Source organism: Chiloscyllium punctatum, chromosome 22 (genome assembly GCF_047496795.1).
Source record: "Chiloscyllium punctatum isolate Juve2018m chromosome 22, sChiPun1.3, whole genome shotgun sequence".
NCBI classification, from domain to species: Eukaryota; Metazoa; Chordata; class Chondrichthyes; order Orectolobiformes; family Hemiscylliidae; genus Chiloscyllium; species Chiloscyllium punctatum.
Window position 1 is genome coordinate 14,147,404 of NC_092760.1, and position 19,979 is coordinate 14,167,382.

The following is a 19,979-nucleotide window of genomic DNA, read 5'->3' on the forward strand; positions in this document are numbered from 1 at the left end:
TTCCAGCAGTACACTCTTGACTCTGATCTCCAGCATCTGCAGTCCTTACTTTCTCCTATGTATCATATGTAAGTATGACCTGTAATTAAATAGGTATGTGGATAATATTGGTCTATTTCAGGAAAGAGGGATTGTAAATGTGTAGGGAGTGGGGTTAAGAGAAAGGTCTCTTTGTTTAGCAACACTCCCCAGGACCTTGCCATTAAGTGTATAAGTCCTGCCTTGATTTGCCTTTCCAAAGTACAGCACCTCACAGTGCAGCACCTCTAAATTAAACTCCATCTGCCACTCTTCGACCCATAGGCCCATCTGATCAAGATCCCATTGTGCTCTGAGGGAACCTTCTTCGCTGTGAACTATACCTCCAATTTTGGTGTCATCTGCAAGCTTACTAACTATACCTTCGATGTTCATATCCAAATCATTTATATAAATAATGGAAAGTGGTGGACCCATTACCGATCCTTTTGGTACACCACTTATCACAGGCCACCAGTCTGAAAGGCAACCATCCACCACCACCCTCTGTATTCTACGTTCGAGCTAGTTCTGTACCCAAATGGCTGGTTTTCTCTGTATTCTATGTGATCTAACCTTGCTAATCAGTCTACCATGAGGAACCTTGCTGAATGCCTTACTGAAGTCCATATAGATTACGTCACCACTCTGCCCTCATCAATCCTCTTTGTTACTTCTTCAAAAACTCAAATGAGTGAGACATGATTTCCCATACACAAGGATGATTAAGATTCAAACATATGATTTTTCTTCTAATTCATCCAGAATTCAGTGGCTTCAAAAAAACTCAAATACTGGAAATAGAGTTTTAGAAAACACAATTTCCTTTGGTGTCAGTACTGAGCAAAAGAAAATGTAATAGAAACAAGTGCCCATGCAAATATGCCTTGAGGAAGAGAACAGAAGGTGTGATTGATCTGTCAAAACCAATCTTCAAATTGAAAAATTCTCACACAAGGGGTAACCATCTTTCATTGCGAAGATCAATCATGAAATGTCTTCAGATCTATCAGCACAACATTTTCATGCAAAAGTATGGCTGCTGACACAAGAGTTCCAACCCTCTGCCATAAAGGCTTTTTTGAACTGGCATTCATAAGTAAATGGAATATAGCTAGACTTCATTAAGATGAATTTGAGAAGTATGTTAAGTCATACCACAGATATTTTCAATATTTGTATTGTGTTATAATAAACACACTTGCTGGGTTTCTTGCAGAATGTGTTATATTTAGGATCAGTGCTGGGTCCACTACTTTTCACCATTTATATAAATGATTTGGATGTGAACATAGGAGGTATATAGTTAGTAAGTTTGCACATGACACCCAAATTGGAGGTGTAGTGGACAGCAGAGAAGGTTCCTTCAGAGTACAACGAGATCTTGATCAGACGGGTCAGTTAGCGGACGAGTGTAAGGTGGAGTTTAATTCAAATAAATGCAAGGTGCTGCATTTTTGAAAAGCAAATCAGAGCAGGACTTATACACTTAATGGTAAGTTCCTGGGGAGTGTTGCTGAACAAAGAGATCTTGGAGTGCAGATTCATAGTTCCTTGAAAGTACAGTCGCAGGTAGATAGGATAGTGAAGAAGGCATTTCCTTTATTGGTCAGAGCATTGAGTACAGGGGTTGGGAGGTCATGTTGCAACTGTAAAGGACATTGGTTAGGGTTTAGAAGGTTATGGGCCAAGTGCTGGCAAATGGGACTAGATTAGATTAGGATATCTGGTCGGCATGGACGTTGGACTGAAGGGTCTGTTTCCAAGCTGGAAATTTCTGTGACTCTATAAATGGAGGTCATTATTCTGTCACTAATCTTAACAATATTGATGAGAGTAAAAGCAATTAGAAATCTGCCATTATATTTCTCCTTATTGAATGTAGTCTGAACCCTTTAGTGTTTTGAATGTTATATATCCTCCCTTAAGATTGATCCTCAAGAAATGCCAATGATCATTCAAAATCCTCCCTCCCCACAAACATGATTGAACACTCTAATCCATATAATAATAAACTGAAGCATGTGATTGTGAGTGTTTGATTTAACATTACTGAACTTCAATTTATAATTTAAAATTGCACTTCCTGAGTCTGTGGGAAGGTAGGGAAGTGATTGCTGGGCCCTTTAATGAGATATTTAGATCATTGATAGTCACAGGTGAGGTGCCGGAAGACTGGAGGTTGGCTAATGTGGTGCCACTATTTAAGAAAGGTGGTAAGGAAAAGCAAAGGAAGTATAGACCGGTGAGCCTGACATTGGTGGTAGGCAAATTGTTGGAGTCAATCCTGAAGGACAGAATTTATATGCATTTGGAAAGGTAAGGTCTGATTAGGGATTGTCAACATGGCTTTGTGCGTGAAAAATCATGTCTCACGAACTCGATTGAGTTTTTTGAAAAAGTAAAAAATAGGATCGATTAGGGCAGAGTGGTGGATGTGATCCATATGGACTTCATCAAGACGTTCGACAGGTAAGCAAGGCTAGATTACATGAAATAAAGGGAGAACTAGCTAGTTGGATACAGAACTGGCTTGAAGGTCGAAGACAGAGGTGGAGGGTTGCTTTTCAGACTGGAGGCCTATGACCAGTGGTGTGCCACAAGTATCGGTGCTGGATCGACTGCTTTTTGTCATTTATATAAATGATTTGGATATGAACAGAGGAGGTATAGTTAGTAAGTTTGCAGATGACACCAAAATTGGAGATGTAGTGGACAGCAAAGAAGTCTACCTCAGAGTACAATGGGATCTTGATTAGATGGCCCCATGAGCTGAAGAGTGGCAGGTGGAGTTTAATTTAGATAAACAGAAGATGCTGCAATTTGGAAAGACAAATCAGGGCAGAACTTATACACATAATATTAAGGTCCTGGGGAGTGTTTCTGAGCAAAGAGACCTTGGTGTGCAGGTTAGTTCCTTGACAATGGAATCTCAGCTAGATAGGATAGTGATTTGACATGCTTTCCTTTATAGGATAGTGCATTGAGTATAGGAGTTGGGAGGTCATATCGCGGCTGTATAGGACATTGGTTAGGCCACGTTTGGAATATTGTGTGCAATTCTGGTCTCCCTCCTATTGGAAGCATGTTGTGAAACTTGAAAGGGTTCAGAAAAGATTTACAAGGATGTTGCCAAGGTTGGAGAATTTGAGCTACAGTGAGTGCTGAATAAGCTGGGGCTGTTTTCCCTGGAACGTTGGAGGCTGAGGGGTGACCTTATAGAGGTTTATAAAATCATGAGGGGCATAGATAGGGTAAATAGAGATGGTCTTTTCCTTGGGATGGGGAAGTCTTGAACTATAGAGCATAGGTTTATGGTGTGAGGGGAAAAGTTTAAAAGGGACCTAAAGGGCAATTTTTTCATGCAGAGGCTGGTGCGAGTATGGAATGAGTTACCAGAGAAAGTGATGGAGATTGGTATAATTACAACATTTAAAAGGCATCTGGATGGGTATATGAATAGGAAGGGTTTAGAGGGAGATGGGCTAAGTGCTGGCAAATGGGACTAGATTAGGTTAGGATATCTGGCCAGCATGGATGAGTTTGACCGAAGAGTCTGTTTCTGTGCTGTACATCTCTATGATTAAGAATGTGCAGACATACAAAACCAAGGAACTAGAATGGACCACTTGACCCTTTGAGCCTGTTCTGCTCTTCACTTTACATTCCTGCATATTCCGATAATATAACGTTAAGACAAAGGTAGTAGGTCATTCAGCCTATCGAGTATGCTCCATCATTCAAGGAGAATTATCTCACCATCCCCCACTCCACTTTCCTCCTTCTTCCACATCACCTTTGATCCTGATTAAAATGTGTCTACCTCAATCTTGCATATACATAATGTCAGAGTCTCAACAGCCCACTGTGCTAAAGAATTCCATAGATTCACAACCCTGAGAAAATAAATCCCTCATCACCTCAGTCTTAAAATATACAACCCCTTCTTTTGAGATTACACCCTCTGGTCCTAGACCCTCCACAAGGGGAAACAACCATTCCATATCTGCCCTGTTAAGTCCTCTAAGAATCTTATATGCTTAATAAGGTCACCACTTATCGTTTTAAATTCCATTGAGTAAAAGTGTGTTACTGAGGATTATATCTGCAATAAATGCGGTTGGTTGCAAATCCTATCAGTCCGAATGGATCGGTTGGAGAGACAGTTCGAGGCAATGAGGAATTTACAAGAGCAAGGGGATGTGATGGATGGCAGTTATAGGAAGGGAGAAAAGTTGCAGATACAGTCACATAGATGGGTTAACTCCAGGCAAGGTAAGAGAGGTAGGCAGGTAGTGCAGGAGTCTTCTGTGGCTATTCCATTTCAAACAAGTATGCTGTTTTGGAAAATGTTGGGGGTGATGGATTCACAGGGGAACATAGCACAAAGGTATTGAGATTGGCTCTAATGCAACGAGGGGTATGTCGGGTTCTAAGAGATTGATTGTGTTAAAGGACTCTCTAATCCGAGGTACAGACAGACGTTTCTGTGGCCAGCAGTGAAAAATCAGAGTGGTGTCAGGATCAAGGATGTCTCAGAGAGTGCAGAATGTTCTCAAGGGGGAGAGGGGCCAGCAGGAGGTCATTGTATGCATTCGAACCAATGACAAGAGGAAGGGAAAAGCTTGAGATTCTTAAGAGGGATTACAGAGAGTTAGGCAGGAAGTTAAAAAGGAGGTCCTCGAGAGTAGTAATATCTGGATTACACCCAGTGCTACGAGCTAGTGAGGGCAAGAATAGGAGATAGAGTAGATGAATGCATGGCTGAGGAGCTGGTGTATGGGAGAAGGATTCACATTATTGGATCATTAGAATCTCGTTTGGGATAGAAGTGACCTGTTCAAGAAGGGCAGATTGCACCTAAATTGGAGGGGGCCTAATACACTGGCAGGGAGATTTGCTAGAGCTACTCGGGAGGATTTAAACCAGGGGGATAGTGAGGAAAGAGATCAATCTGAGGCTGGTATAGTTGAGAAAGTAAGCAAGTCAAGCACTCAGGACAGGCAGGGACAAAGCAGAGAACAAGATAGCACTGATAAATTAAACTGCATTTATTTCAATGCAAAGGCCTAACAGGGAAGGCAGATGAACTCAGGGCATGGTTTCGAACATGGGACTGGGATATCATAGCAATTACAGAAACATGGCTCAGGATAGGATTGGCTGCTTAGTGTTCTAGTATACAAATACTGCAGGAAGGACAGAAAGGGAGGCAAGAGAGGAGAGGGAGTGATGTTTTTGATAAGGGATAGCATTACAGCTGTACTGAGGGAGGATATTCCTGGAAATAAATCCAGGGAAGTTATTCAGGTGGAACTGAGAAATAAGAAAGGAATGATCACCTTATTGGCATTGTATTATAGACCCCTAATAGTCAGAGGGAAATTGAGAAACAAATTTCAAAGCAGATCTCAGTTATCTGTAAGAATAATAGGGTAGTTATGGTAGGAGATTTTAACTTTCCAAACATAATCCTGGGACTGCCATAGTGTTAAGAGTTTAAATGGAGAGGAACTTGTTAAATGTGCACAAGAAACACTTCTGATTCAGTATGTGGATGAACCTACGAGACAAGGTGCAAAACTTGACCTACTCTTGGGAAATAAGGCAGGGCAGGTGACTGAGGTATCAGTGGGGGAGCACTTTGGGGCCAGTGACCATAATTCTATTAGTTTTAAAGTAGTGATGGAAAAGGATAGACCAGATCTAAAAGTTGAAGTTCTAAATTGGAGAAAGGCCAATTTTGATGGTATTAGGCAAGAACTTTCAAAAGCTGATTGGGGGCAGATGTTCGCAGGTAAAGGGACGGCTGCAAAATGGGAAGCCTTCAGAAATGAGATCATGAGAGTCCAGAGAAAGTATATTCCTGTCAGGGTGAAAGGGAAGGCTGGTAGGTATAGGGAATACTGGATGACTAAAGAAATTGAGGGCTTGGTTAAGAAAAAGGAAGCATATGACAGGAGAGATCAAGTGAATCCTTAGAAGAGTATAAAGGCAGCAGGAGTATACCTAAGAGGGAAATCAGGAGGGCAAAAAGGGGACATGCAAATAGAGTTAAGGAGAATCCAAAGGGATTTTACAAATACCTTAAGGACAAAAGGGTATTTAGGGAGAAATTAGGGCCCCTCAAAGATTATCGAGGAGGAAGTGAGGACTGCAGATGCTGGAGATCAGAGCTGAAAATGTGTTGCTGGAAAAGTGCAGCAGGTCAGGCAGCATCCAAGGAACAGGAGAATCGACGTTTCGGGCATCAGCCCTTCTTCAGGAATCCAAGGAACAGGAGAATTGACGTTTTGGGCATCAGCCCTGAAGAAGGGCTGATGCCTGAAACGTTGATTCTCCTGTTCCTTGGATGCTGCCTGACCTGCTGCGCTTTTCCAGCAACACATTTTCACCCCTCAAAGATCAGCAAGGCAGTCTTTCTGTGGAGCCGCAGGAGATGGGGGAGATACTAAAAGAGTATTTTGTAGCAGTATTTACCGTGGAAAAGGACAGGGAGGATATAGAATGTAGGGAAATAGATGGTGACATCTTGAAAAATGTCCATATTACAAAGGAGGAAGTGCTGGATTTCTTGAGACGCATAAAAGTGGATAAATCCCCAGGACCTGATCAGGTGTACCCTAGAACTCTGTGGGAAGCTAGGGAAGTGATTGCTGGGCATCTTGCTGAGATATTTGTATCATTGATAGTCGCAGGTGAGGTGCCAGAAGACTGGAGATTGGTAAACGTGGTGCCACTGTTTAAGAAGGGTGGTAAGGACAAGCCAGGGAACTATAGACCGGTGAGCCTGACCTCGGTGGTGGACAAGTTGTTGAAGGGAATCCTGAGGGACAGGATGTACATGTATTTGGAAAGCCAAGGACTGATTAGGGATAGTCAACATGGCTTTGTGCATGGGAAATCATGTCTCACAAACTTGATTGAGTTTTTTGAAGAAGTAACAAAGAGGATTGATGAGGGCAATGTGGCAGACGTGATTTGTATGGACTTCAGTAAGGCATCCAATAAGGTTCCCCTTGGGAGACTGGTTAGCAACGTTAGATCTCTTGGAATACAGAAAGAACTAGCCAATTGGATACAGAACTGGCTCAAAGGTAGAAGACAGAGGGTGTTGGTAAAGGGTTGTTTTTCAGACTGGAGGCCTGTGACCAATGGAGTGCTATAAGGATCAGTGCTGGGTCCACTACTTTTCATTATTTATATAAATAATTTGGATTTGAGCACAAGAGGTATCGCTAGTAAGTTTGCAGATGACACTAAAATTGGAGGTGTAGTGGACAGTGAAGAAGATTATCTCAGATTACAACGGGATCTTATTCAGATGGGCCAATGGGCTGAGAAGTGGCAGATGGAGTTTAATTTAGATAAATACATGGTGCTGCATTTTGAGAAAGCAAATCTTAGCAGGATTTATACACTAAATGGTAAGGTCCTAGGGAGTGTTGCTGAACAAAGAGACCTAGGAGTGCTTTAAAGTAGAGTCGCAGGTAGATAGGATAGTGAAGATGTTGTTTGGTGTGCTTTCCTTTATTGGTCAGAGTATTGAGTACAGGAGTTGGGAGGTCATGTTGCGGCTGTACAGGACATTGGTTAGGCCATTTTTGGAATATTGCGTGCAATTCTGGTCTGCATTCTATCAGAAAGATGTTGTGAAACTTGAAAGGGTTCAGAAAAGATTTACAAGGATGTTGCCAGGGTTGGAGGATTTGAGCTATAGGGAGAGGTCATACAGGCTGGGGCTATTTTCCCTGGAGCATCGGAGGCTGAGGGGTGACCTTATAGAGATTTATAAAATTATGAGGGGCATGGATAGGATAAATAGACAAAGTCTCTTTCCTGGGGTGGGGGAGCCCAGAACTGGAGGGCATAGGTTTAGGGTGAGAGGGGAAAGATATAAAAGAGACCTAAGGGGCAACTTTATCATGCAGAAGGTGGTACGTGTATGGAATGAGCTGCCAGATGAAGTGGTGGAGGCTGGTGCAATTGCAACATTTAAGAGGCATCTGGATAGGTATATGAATAGGAAGTGTCTGGAGGGATTATGGGCTGGGTGCTGGCAGGTGGGACTAGATTGAGTTGGGATATTTGGTTGTCATGGACGGGTTGGACCGAAGGGTCTGTTTCCATGCTGTACATCTCTTTGACTCTATGACATCTTGATGGAGCACCTTTCTGACCAAATGGGCTTATTTACCTTAGGACTGCTTACAACTAAACAAGGTAAACTATTTTGCATCAAGGTTTCTGTTAGAAATTCTGGAAATAAGATAAGTACCTGCAGCTTGGAAAAAAGATTTTTTTTCCAGTTTGAGAGCAGTTTTGTGAAGTTCTTGCAGAAGATGTATGTATAAAGAAGTACTCCAGAGAAGGGGAGAAGATAGTAAAACTAAATTAGGACACTAAGTTCAGTGACAATCCTAGACATAAGTGTTTGGATTAAACTCTGATGAGGCTGGTACAATTGCAGCATTTAAAAGGCATTTGGATGGGTATATTAATAGGAAGGATTTGGAGGGATATGGGCCGGGTGCTGACAGGTGGGACTAGATTGGTTTGGGATATGTGGTCAACATGGACAAGTTGGACCGAAGGATCTGTTTTGGTGCTATACATCTCTATGACTCTACTCTCATGTCAAGACAACTGCCATCCCATTCCTGGTACCAGCCTAATGAACCTTATCTGAACTGCCTCCAATGTCAGTACATCTTTCCTTAGATAAGGGATCCAAAACTATTCATAGCGTTCCAGCTAGTACCTGTACATATGTAACAAACCTTCTCTACTTACATAGTCCCTTCCCTTTAAAATAAGGACCAATATTCTTTCCTAGTATTCATCCAACATGGATGCTAGTTTTGATGTGATTTGTGTATGAGGACTTCCAAGTCTCTCTGTTCTATTGAATTTTACAGTTTTCTTCCATTTGAATAATACTCAACTCCTCTATTTTTCCTGCCAAAGTGCATAACCTCACAATATATTCTATCTGCCACGATTTTGCCCTCTCGCTTAACCTGTCTATCTATCCCTCTGCAGACTCTTTGTGTCATTCTCATCACTTATCTTCCCATCTACTGTAAACCTGGCTATAGTACATTCACTTTTCGCATCCAAATAAAGTATATAAATCGTAATAAATTGTGACACTAGCACTATTGCTGTGGCACACCGGTAGTTACAAATTGACATCCTGAAAATGCCCCCTTTATCCCAACTCTCTGTCTTTATTAACTTACCAATCCTCTATCCATACTGATATACTACCTCCAACCTGATGCACTCATCTTATTAAGTTGTCAAATGTCATGCCAGTCGTTATTAATTACCAACTGCATTCTGAAAATCCAAATATATACATCCACTGTTTCCCCTTCATCTAGCCTACTTGTTACTTCCTCAAAAAATTCTGGTAAACTTGTCAGACATGATTTCCCTTTCATAAAACCATGCTGACACTTTTTCATCGTGTTATGCATTTGTAAATGCTCTGCTGTTACATCCTTTAGGATAGACTGACATTTTCCCAATAACAGATGTTAAGCTAACTGGCTTATCGTTACCTGTTTTTGCCTCCTTCCCTTTTTAAAATAATCTTTCATCCCCTTGGTAATCAAGAATCTATCTATCTCTTCCTTAAATATTATAAAAAAAAACTAGTATAATAAAAATATTTAAACATTCTGCATCAACTGCCTTTTGAGGAATGGAACTCCAAAGACTCAAAACACACAGAAAAAATATGTTCTTTCGTCTCTGTTTTTAAATAGGTGTTCTTTTTCCTTAAACAATTACCTCTGGTTCCAGATGCTTCCAATCCAAGGTTAACTAATCTAATTACTGTTTACCACATTTTCTACAGTCTTTTAGATACTTTCTTTCTTAATTTAGTTGTTGGGTTGAGGAGGAATTTGCATTTTGTGCTCATTAACATGTGGCTTAGATAATGATGCATTTTTTTTCATTTTTGTTCCTAATGTCTCTGTCAAGCTGTCAGTAACTTGAGTCACACAGTGTGGTGCTGGAAAAGCACAGCAGGTCAGGCAGTATCTGAGGAGCAGAAGAGTTGACGTTTTGGGCATCAAGTCTCAGGAACTTGTTCAGGCATGTAATACTTCAAGCTCTTAATATTCAAAAAGTGATCAAAAGATTTAGAACATATAACATGCAGCACAGTACAGGTCCTTTGGCCCTCGATGTTGTGCCAACTTTTTTATCCTACTCTAAGATCAAACTAACCAACATACCCAACATTTTACTACCATCCATGTGCCTATCCAAAAGTTGCTTAAATGTCTCAAATGTATCTGAGTCTACTACCACTGAGTGCATTCCACGCACTCACCACTCTCTGTGTAAAGAACATACCTCTAACAACTGGTCATATGTCCAAATGTGCTTTAAAAAGATTTTCACAATAAATATCTGTCACATGGATTAAAATGATCTTGTGTGGAACAATAATGTAAAGAGGTAATTGCATATCATATAGAATGATTTGGAGATGCTGGTGTTGCACTGGGGTGTACAAAGTTAAAAATCACACAACACCAGGTTATAGTCCAACAGGTTTAATTGGAAGCACACTAGCATTCGGAGCGACGCTTCTTCATCAGGTGCCACTACCAACTGATGATGGAGTGTCGCTCCGAAAGCTAGTGTGCTTCCAATTAAACCTGTTGCACTATAACCTGATGTTGTGTAATTTTTATCATATAGAAGTTATACTGGCATGTTATGCTGCATACAATATCTGAATTCCCTTTCTTCACCGAACCAAGTTCTAAACTGGTGTTTTATATTGAAAGTACATTTCAGATAATGAATGGAAAGCTGTAGAGATGCATTAATAAATTGTATTGATAAGTCAGGGTAGTAAGGTAAGCATTAGATTGATTGTGTACCATCAAGGAAATGCATTCACACTTATCCAATTTACTTCAATGCTTAATAGTTACATCAGACTTGCAACGTGAATAACAGAATGCAACAAAGAGACGTCAGAATACATTTTCAAAATACTTCCTACAGCAATGATTGCCCAAAACAAATCATGTGCTTTGCTTGCAGTTTTCGCAAATTCTTAATTTTTGGATTCAACCAAGCACAATTAGTATTTATTTGACCCTTTCTGTACTCAGGCTAATTTGTCAACATTAGGAATAAAATAAATTTTGTTGACAGGATAAAATGAATAACAAAAATTTTTACACTGTTTTACATTGTGTCTGACTTGATGTTTAATTGAAGTCAATAGAAAATAAAAGAAAATTGGGTTTGGGATAAAACGGTAACCAAAGAGATAATAACAAGACCAAATTCACTCCATAATGTAAAAGAATAATTATAATTGATTTGTCCAACATACGCATTATGAACTGGGATACAATCCCTTTGTTTGTTGCCATTGCAGTGCGTTACATTTTACAGGGCGAGAGTCTGGGGTTCTTGCAAACATATATTTTCCACTGATGGAATAAATGTGATAGCAACATCCAATGGTTACAGCATGGAATAATTTGGAGGTGCCAGTGTTGGACTGGGGTGTACAAAGTTAAAATCATGCAACACCAGATTATAGACCAACAGGTTTATTTGGAACCACTAGTTTTGGGAGCACTGCTCCTTCCTCAGGTGGTTGTGGTACTCCAAGGAAGGATGCTATATGGCCTGTCATTTCTGTGCTGGCCCTCTGAAGGAGCATTTCAACTAGTGTCACTCCCCAGCTTCTCTCTGTGAACATTTCATTTTCAGACAGTGATTCAATTCCCTTTTGAAATCCTAAACTAATTCTGCTTTCACCATGTCCTCAGGCAATACATTCCACATCTTAACCAAGTGAAGAAATTATTCCTCATGTCATTAATATTTGTTTTGACAATGCCTTAAATCTATGCATACTGGCTCTTGATCCTTCCATCACTGAGTTTACATATTTACTGTTTATAGTCTAGTCAACACATGCTTTTGAATTCTTCTCAAACCCTCTCTCATCCCTCTCTTCTTCAAATTGAACAGTTCCAATCTTTCGACATAATGAAAGTTCCTCATCTTGGAACTATTCTCAGTGATTTGTTCCTTACTCTTTTTTAATGAATTCACATTTTTCTTTAAGTGTGAATGCTTAGAACTGGACTATTGTGGAGGCCGAACCAAGTGTTTTATAAGTAACTCTGTAACATAACTTCTTTGCTTTTATACTGTATTCCCTTATGAATAAAGTTTAGGATGCTGTGTGTTTTATTAGCCACTCTCTCAACTTGTCCTGCCACTTTCAGTGGTTTATGCATATTTTCACCTCGGTACACCTGCTCCTGCACTCTAGTTAGAAGTGCACATTTTATTTCTACTGCTTTTCAGTGGTTTTCCTATGAAAATGAAGCAGTCTACAATTCTCTGCATTAAATTTCTCCTGCGTCTTGTCTGGTCATTCCATCAATCTGTCACTGCCCATTTTAAGTGCTCGGCAATCTTCTTCATGGTTAACGAGAGCTCCTAGTTTTATATCATTCACAAATTTTGATATTTTTCTCTTTTCACCAAGGTGTAGTTGACTATTATATATCACGAAGAGAAGACTTCACACTGATCCCTAGTGAATTTCACAATAAACCTTCATCAAATCCAAAAATAAAAACTGTAAACCATTACTCTTTGTTTCCTGTCACTCAATTTTATACCCAAGTTGCTGTTGATCCTCTTATTCCATTAGTTCTCACTTTGCTCTAAAGTCTGTTCTGTAGCATTGTATCAGATGAGTTTTGGAAATCCATGTACACCATACCAACAGCATTGCCCTAATTAACTCCCTCTTACTTCATCAAAATATACAAGCAAATTAATCAGACATGATTTGTCATTACCATATTAATTATGACTTTCCTTAATTCATCTGCATTTAATTTTGTCCTAAATTAGCATTTCCAAAAAGTTAAACAGAGGTTAAACTGACACTCCTGCACAAATATATAACATTTGTAGTTGTCCATTCTTCTGTGTCTGAAGAAGATTTGCAAACTGTAACCAATTTCAAATTTTCACTTATTACTTTCTATATCCTTGGATGTATCTTATCTGGTTCTCGTGTCTTATCAACTTTAAATTCAGACAATTTATCCAATACCCTCTCATTATCAATTTTAAACCCTTTAAGTTTCTGAACTAACATCTCTTTCACTATCAACAAGACAATATCACCTCCCCTGGTAAAGACTGATAAAAATCATTTAACAAAAACTAAAAGAACTGTGGATGCTGGAAATCAGAAACAAAAACAGAAATTGCTGGAAAAGCTCAGCAGGTCTGGCAGCATCTGTGCAGAAAAAGCACTGTTAATGCTTCAGCTTCCGTGACCCTTCTTTAGAACAGTATTTAACATCCTGGGGATGGGCAAGAGGGAGGCCATAAGGAAGAGAGAACCCACCAACAATTAAATATGCAGTCACCTAGGAGCCAAGATAACTTGAAGCCACTGAGGTAATAAATTCCTTGAAACTGAATGTAGAATTTCTATCTAAAGGATGCAAAAGTTCAGATATCATTTGGGAAAATTCTAGTGGATGCTATTGTAATTAACACTGTGTCAACTCTAAATTGGTCTGAGATTAAGATCTGAGATGAAATAAAAAGAGCAATAACTGCCAAGTTAAATACGCAATGGGAGTGCTTTAGCTGTGACCTCACCTGTCTGTGGAAAATGTGTCTGGGTTGATGGCTTTTTGTGTGCAGAAATTTATGTCAGTTATTTCTAAAGATAAGTTAGCTTATCCCTGTTGTCTTGTATCATTTCGAATACTGTGGTATCTAGGAAATTAATGCTTTTCTGTGTGTGTGGTTAAAGTTTGATAGGAGTTGACAATTATTAACAATATTGATGAATTACTCCAATTTTGCCTCTGTGAGAATCCAAACATACTGTATGTCAATACAAATACAGAATTGTTACTATGTGTCAGTATCAGTTAATAAATGAGATAATGAGAATGAAAAGAGGAGCCTCTGAAAGCCAAAAAGTAGCCCCTGAAGATCAAAACGTAGCTCTTCAAAAATCTCAAGAAGAATCCTGAAAAAGAATTGTTCTGTTTAACAGTGATCCCAATTTGCTTCATATCCCTCTTGGTCTGCTTCATTGATCCTAACATTTTTCACATACATTTTTGTCTGATTCACAGTGACACTAACTTACGTGTATACATACTTATGAATTAAGAACAGGAGTAAGCCATTTCGTCCTCTCAGCCTATGCCATCATTTGATAAAATCATAGCTGAACTGAATGTGGTCTCAACTCCAATTCCCTCTCTGCTCATAGCACTTGACTCTCCTGTCAATTAAGAATTTGTCTAACCCAGCCTTGAACATATTCAATGACCCACCTCCAGTACTTTCTGTGGAAGAAACAAGCTAATAACCACTTGAGCGAAAAGAACAATCCTCTCACCTCCTTCCTAAATGGGTAACCTCTTATTTTTAAACTGTGTCCTAGTTCTATTTTGACCCTTTGGCAAGAGTACCGAGTCTACACCCTGCTCCTGACATGCTTCACCTGCACTTTTGATTGAACCAGAGTTGATCCTCTGCCTTTATAGTAATGGGAGAATGGGGGATGTCCCAGATTGATGGTATAGATTATACTGGACTGCAATTTTGCTGTTACTGATGGCCCATGGCACTTCATGGATGCCCAATCTTGGATTGTTAGGTCTGTTTGTGTATAGCAAGCACAGGACCAGACATACCAAAAAATGAGGTATCAATCTTGTGAAGCTACAAAACAGAATTATTTGCACGCCAAACTGTATAAGGAGCAAATGATAGACTGAGCTCTGCGGTTTCATAACTAAAAGATCAGATCTAAGCTCTGCAGTCCTGCAACGTCGAGTTGTGAATGTTGATGGACAATTAAACAACCATTGGAGGAGGAAGCTTCACAAATATCCCCATCCCTAATAATGGGGAAGCGTAACATATCAGTACAAAGGAGAAGGCTGAAGGTTTCACAAAAATCTTCAGCCAGAAGTGTCATTTCAATCACTTCTCAAGAAACCCAACATCACAGATGCCAGTCTTCAACTAATTAAATTCACTCCACAAAGATATCAAAAACTGCTGGAGGTGCAAATTATTCTAAGTATTGGGTCGTGCCAAAATTCAGGCAATCATACTGAAGATGTGTAATCCAGAACTTGCTATTCTCCTTGCCAAGCCGTTTCAGTACAGCTCCATCTACATTCACTGGCAACGTGGAAAATCACCAGGAATGTCCTGCACACAAAAGAAAAAGAGGACAAATCCAACCCGACCAATTAATGCGTCATCAGTCTACTCTCAACCAGCATCAAGTGATGGAAGGTGTCATCGATACCGCAATCAAGTAGCACTTATTTTACAATAACTTGCTATCTGATGCCCTGTGTCAGTTCCACCAGGGCAACTAAGCTTGTTGCTTAATTACAGGCTTGGTTGAAATATGGCAAGCAAGCTGAATTCCAGACGTGAGGTGACAATGATTGCCCTCTTCGTCAAGGCCATGTTTTATTGAGTATGGTATCAAGGAGCCTTGCAAAACTGGAAGTATTAGGAATCAAGGGTAAATTCTCAAAAACTCAAATTGCTGCAGAAGCATCAGCAGGTGTGACAGTATCTGTAGTGAGAAAGCAGAGTTAACACAATAGGTTCTAAAGAATGATCACTGGATCTGAAACATTACCTCCACATTTTTGCCACAGATGCTACCAGACATACTCGGTTTCCCCAAGGAGAAACTGAGTACTGCAGATGCTGGAGATCAGAGTCCATAGTGTGGTGCTGGAAAGGTACAGCAGGTCAGGCAGCATCCAAGGACCAGGAGAATCGTCGTTTTGGGTATAAGCCTTTCCTGATCTGCTGTGCTTTGCCAGCACCACACTCTTGACTCACACTGAGTTTCTCCAGCAATTTCTGTTTTTCATAGAAATTATAGAATCCCTACAGTGTGGAAGCAGGCCATTCAGCCCACCAAGTCCGCATTGACCTACCAAAGAGATCCCACCCCCCCCACACCCTATCGCTATAACCCTGCATTTCCTGACGAACCCACCTAGCTTGCACATCCCTGGACACTATAGCAATTTAGTATAGTCAATCCACCTAAACTGCACATCCTAGGGCCAGCTATTTAGCGCTGCCCCATTAGCAAGTTACAAGTATGTTTGCTGATGATTGTGCAATGTTTAGCACCTTTCGTGACTCCTTGGATACTGAAGGGATGGCAAGTGGTTAGCATTGCAACCTCATAAAGCCCGGGATGCAAGTTTAATTCCAGCCTTGGGTGATTGTGTGGAGTTTGCATATTCATCCTGTGTCTATGTGGCATTCTGCCAGATGCTTCAGTTTCCTCCCACAGTTCAAAGATGTGCAGGTTAGGTGGATTGGCTATGCTAAAATGCCCCATAGTGTTCAGGATTGTATAGGCTGGGTGGATTAGCCATGGTGTATGCGGGGTTACGGGAATGGGCTGGGGCTAGATGGGATGCTTTTCAGAGGGTCAGTGCACACCCGATGGTCTGAATGGCATCCATCTGAACTGTAGGGATTCTATGAAGCAGTCAATGTCCAAATGCAGACTTGGACAACATCTAGGTTTGGGAATGACAACGGACAAGTAACTTTCACACCACAGGCAATGGCTATATGTCTGCTTCATACTTGTTCAGGTCTGATGAAAGAATGTTATGTCGGAATTTATTCAGTGGTTATTCCTATGAATTATTCCTAGTCCACCTTTCACTACTAAAGAAGTAAAGGTATAGTCACAGTAATCTTGACATTTGAGAGGGGTGGTGGTTTAATCTGAAGATCATCACACCTAAGGTGCAGGGAGAATTCTTCATAGTCGCTTCAACCAGTGTAAGAATTGAACCCAAATTATTGGGATTACCTGGTAATATAAACTAGCCAGCCAGACTACTGAGCTAAATCAACATCAGTGTCAGCAGTAAAACATAATCCAATTCAGATTCTTGTCAACCTCAGGCTATCTATTGTAAACTGGGCTGCTCTTTTAAACAGTTATATATTGCCCCCTAGAGGTTAGAAAGTTGGGAGTGTCAAACTCATTTTCTGTGGTGGGCCTATTCTGATTTCCGGCCCGTGAATGCAAGAAGATAACGTAATTAGAAATGATGAAGATAAATTGCATTGGTCCTTACATTCATTTAAATTTTATTTACTCTTACTGTTGCTTCCCAATAGCTAGCAACTCTTCGCCTGAACAATTGCATCACCATTCAAAAACAAGATGAGGCTGTGGATTTGACAAAAATGAGAAGCATTTGTTGCCACAGAACTTTGTGTCTGAAACGTTGACATTGGCAGTAAATTCCCCACCCTCATAATTCTGTACAATGGAACTCATCTTCACCATTATCTCAGAGCATAGAACAGAAAACACTACAGTGGAGTACAGGTCCTTCGGCCCTCGATGTGGCGCTGACCTGTGAAACCAATCTGAAGCCCATCTAACCGACACTATTTCATTATCATCCATATATTTATCCAATGACCATTTAAATGCCCTTAAATTTGGCGAGTCTATTACTGTTGCAGGCAGGGCGTACCATGCCCTTACTACTCTCTGAGTAAAGAACTTACCTCTGACATCTGTCCTATATCTATCACCCCTCAATTTAAAGCTATGTCCCCTCATGCTAGCAATCACCATCCATGGAAAAAGGTTCTCACTGTCCACCCTATCTAATCCTCTACCCTCTGCTCACCTTGTAATGATCTAATGAAAATCTAATCATCTAATGAAAACAGCCTCAAGTCCCTCAGCCTTTCCTCATAAGATCTTCCCTCCATACCAGGCAATGTTCTAGTAAATCTCCTCTGCACGCTTTCCAAAGCTTCCACATCCTTCCTAAAATGCGACAACCAGAACTGTACGCAACACTCCAAGTGCAGCCACACCGGAGTTTGTGCAGCTGCAACATGACCTCATTGCTCTAAAAGTCAATCCCACTACCAATAAAAGTTAACATATCGTATGCCTTCTTAACAACCCTATCAACCTGGGTGGCAACTTTCAGGGATCGAGGCACATGGACACCAAGATCTCTCTGCTCATCCACACGACCAAGAATCTTACCATTAGCCTAATACTCTGTATTCCTGTTACTCCTTTCAAAGTGAATCACCTCACACTTTTCCGCATTAAACTCCATTTGCCACCACTCAGCCCACCTCTGCAGCTGATCTCTGTCCCTCTGTAACCTGCAATATCCTACTACACTATCTAGAACTTCACCGACTTTAGTGTCATCCACCACAAATTTACTAACCCATCCTTCTATGCCCTCATCCAAGTCATTTATAGTGGCCCCAAAAGAGATCCTTGCAGTACCCCACTAGTAACTGAACTCCAGGATGAACATTTCCCATCAACCACCGCCCTCTGTCTTCTTTCAGCGAGCCAATTTCTGATCCAAACCACTAAATCACCCTCAATCCCATGCCTCCATATTTTCTGCAACTGCCTACCGTGAGGAACCTTATTAAACACCCTGCTGAAATCCAAATGCACCGCATCGACAGCTTTACCCTCATCCACCTGTTTGATCACCTTCTCAAAGAACTCAATAAGGTTTGTGAGGTGCAACCTACCCTTCACAAAACCGTGTTGACTATCCCTAATCAACTTTTTCCTTTCTAGATGATTATAAATCCTACCTCTTATAATCCTTCCAACACTTTACCCACAATCGAAGTAAGGCTCACTGTTCTATACTTACCAGGGTTGTCTCTACTCCCCTTTTTGAACAAGGGGACATTTGCTATCCTCCAGTCTTCTGGCACTATTCCTGTAGACAATGATGACATAAAGATCAAAGCCAAAGGCTCTACAATCTCCTCCCTAGCTTCCCAGAGAATCCTAGGATAAATCCCATTCAGCCCGGGGGAGTTATCTATTTTCACACTTTCCAGAACTTCAATCCCATCTAGTCAAATCACCTGTATCTCAGTATTCTCCTTGACAATATTGTTTTTTTCCTGTGTGAATACTGACAAAAAATATTCATTTAGCGCCTCTGCTATCTCGTTGGACTCCACACACAACTTCCCATGACTGTCCATGACAGGCCCTAATCCTACTCTAGTCATTCTTTTATTCCTGACGTACTTATAGAAAGCTTTAGAGTTTTCCTTGATCCTACCTGCCAAAGACTCTCATGTCCCCTACTGGCTCTTCTTAGCTCTCTATTTAGGTCCTTCCCGACTAACTTGTAACTCTAAAGCGTTCTAACTGAACCTTCACATCTCATCTTTACATAAGCCTCCTTGTTCCTTTGTAAACCATGGTTCCCTCGCTTGACCACTTTCTTCCTGCCTGACAGGTACATACTTATCAAGGACACGCTGTAGCTGTTGCTTGAACAAGCTTCACATTTCAACTGTGCCCATCCCCTGCAGTCTCCTTCCCCATCCTACGCAACCTAAATCTTGCCTAATCACGTCATAATTGCCTTTACCCCAGCTATAACTCTTGCCCAGCAGTGTATACCTATCCCATTCCATCACTAAATTGAACATAACCAAATTGTGGTCACTATCACCAAAGTGCTCAATTACCTCTAAATCTAACACCTAGCCCGGTTCATTACCTCGTATCAAATCCAATGTGGCCTCGCCTCTTGTTGGCCTGTCCATATACTGTGTCAGGAAATCCTCCTGCACACATTTGACATAAACTGATCCATCTAAGGTACTCGAACCAAAGCATTTCCAGTTAATATTTGGAAAGTTAAAGACCCCCACAATAATTACTCTGTTACATTCGCTCCCATCCAGAATCAGCTTTGCAATCCTTTCCTCTACATCTCTAGAACTTTTCAGAGGGCTATAGAAAACTCCTAACATGGTGACCTCTTCTTTCCTGTTTCTAACTGCAGCCAATACCACCTCAGTAGACGGGTCCTCAT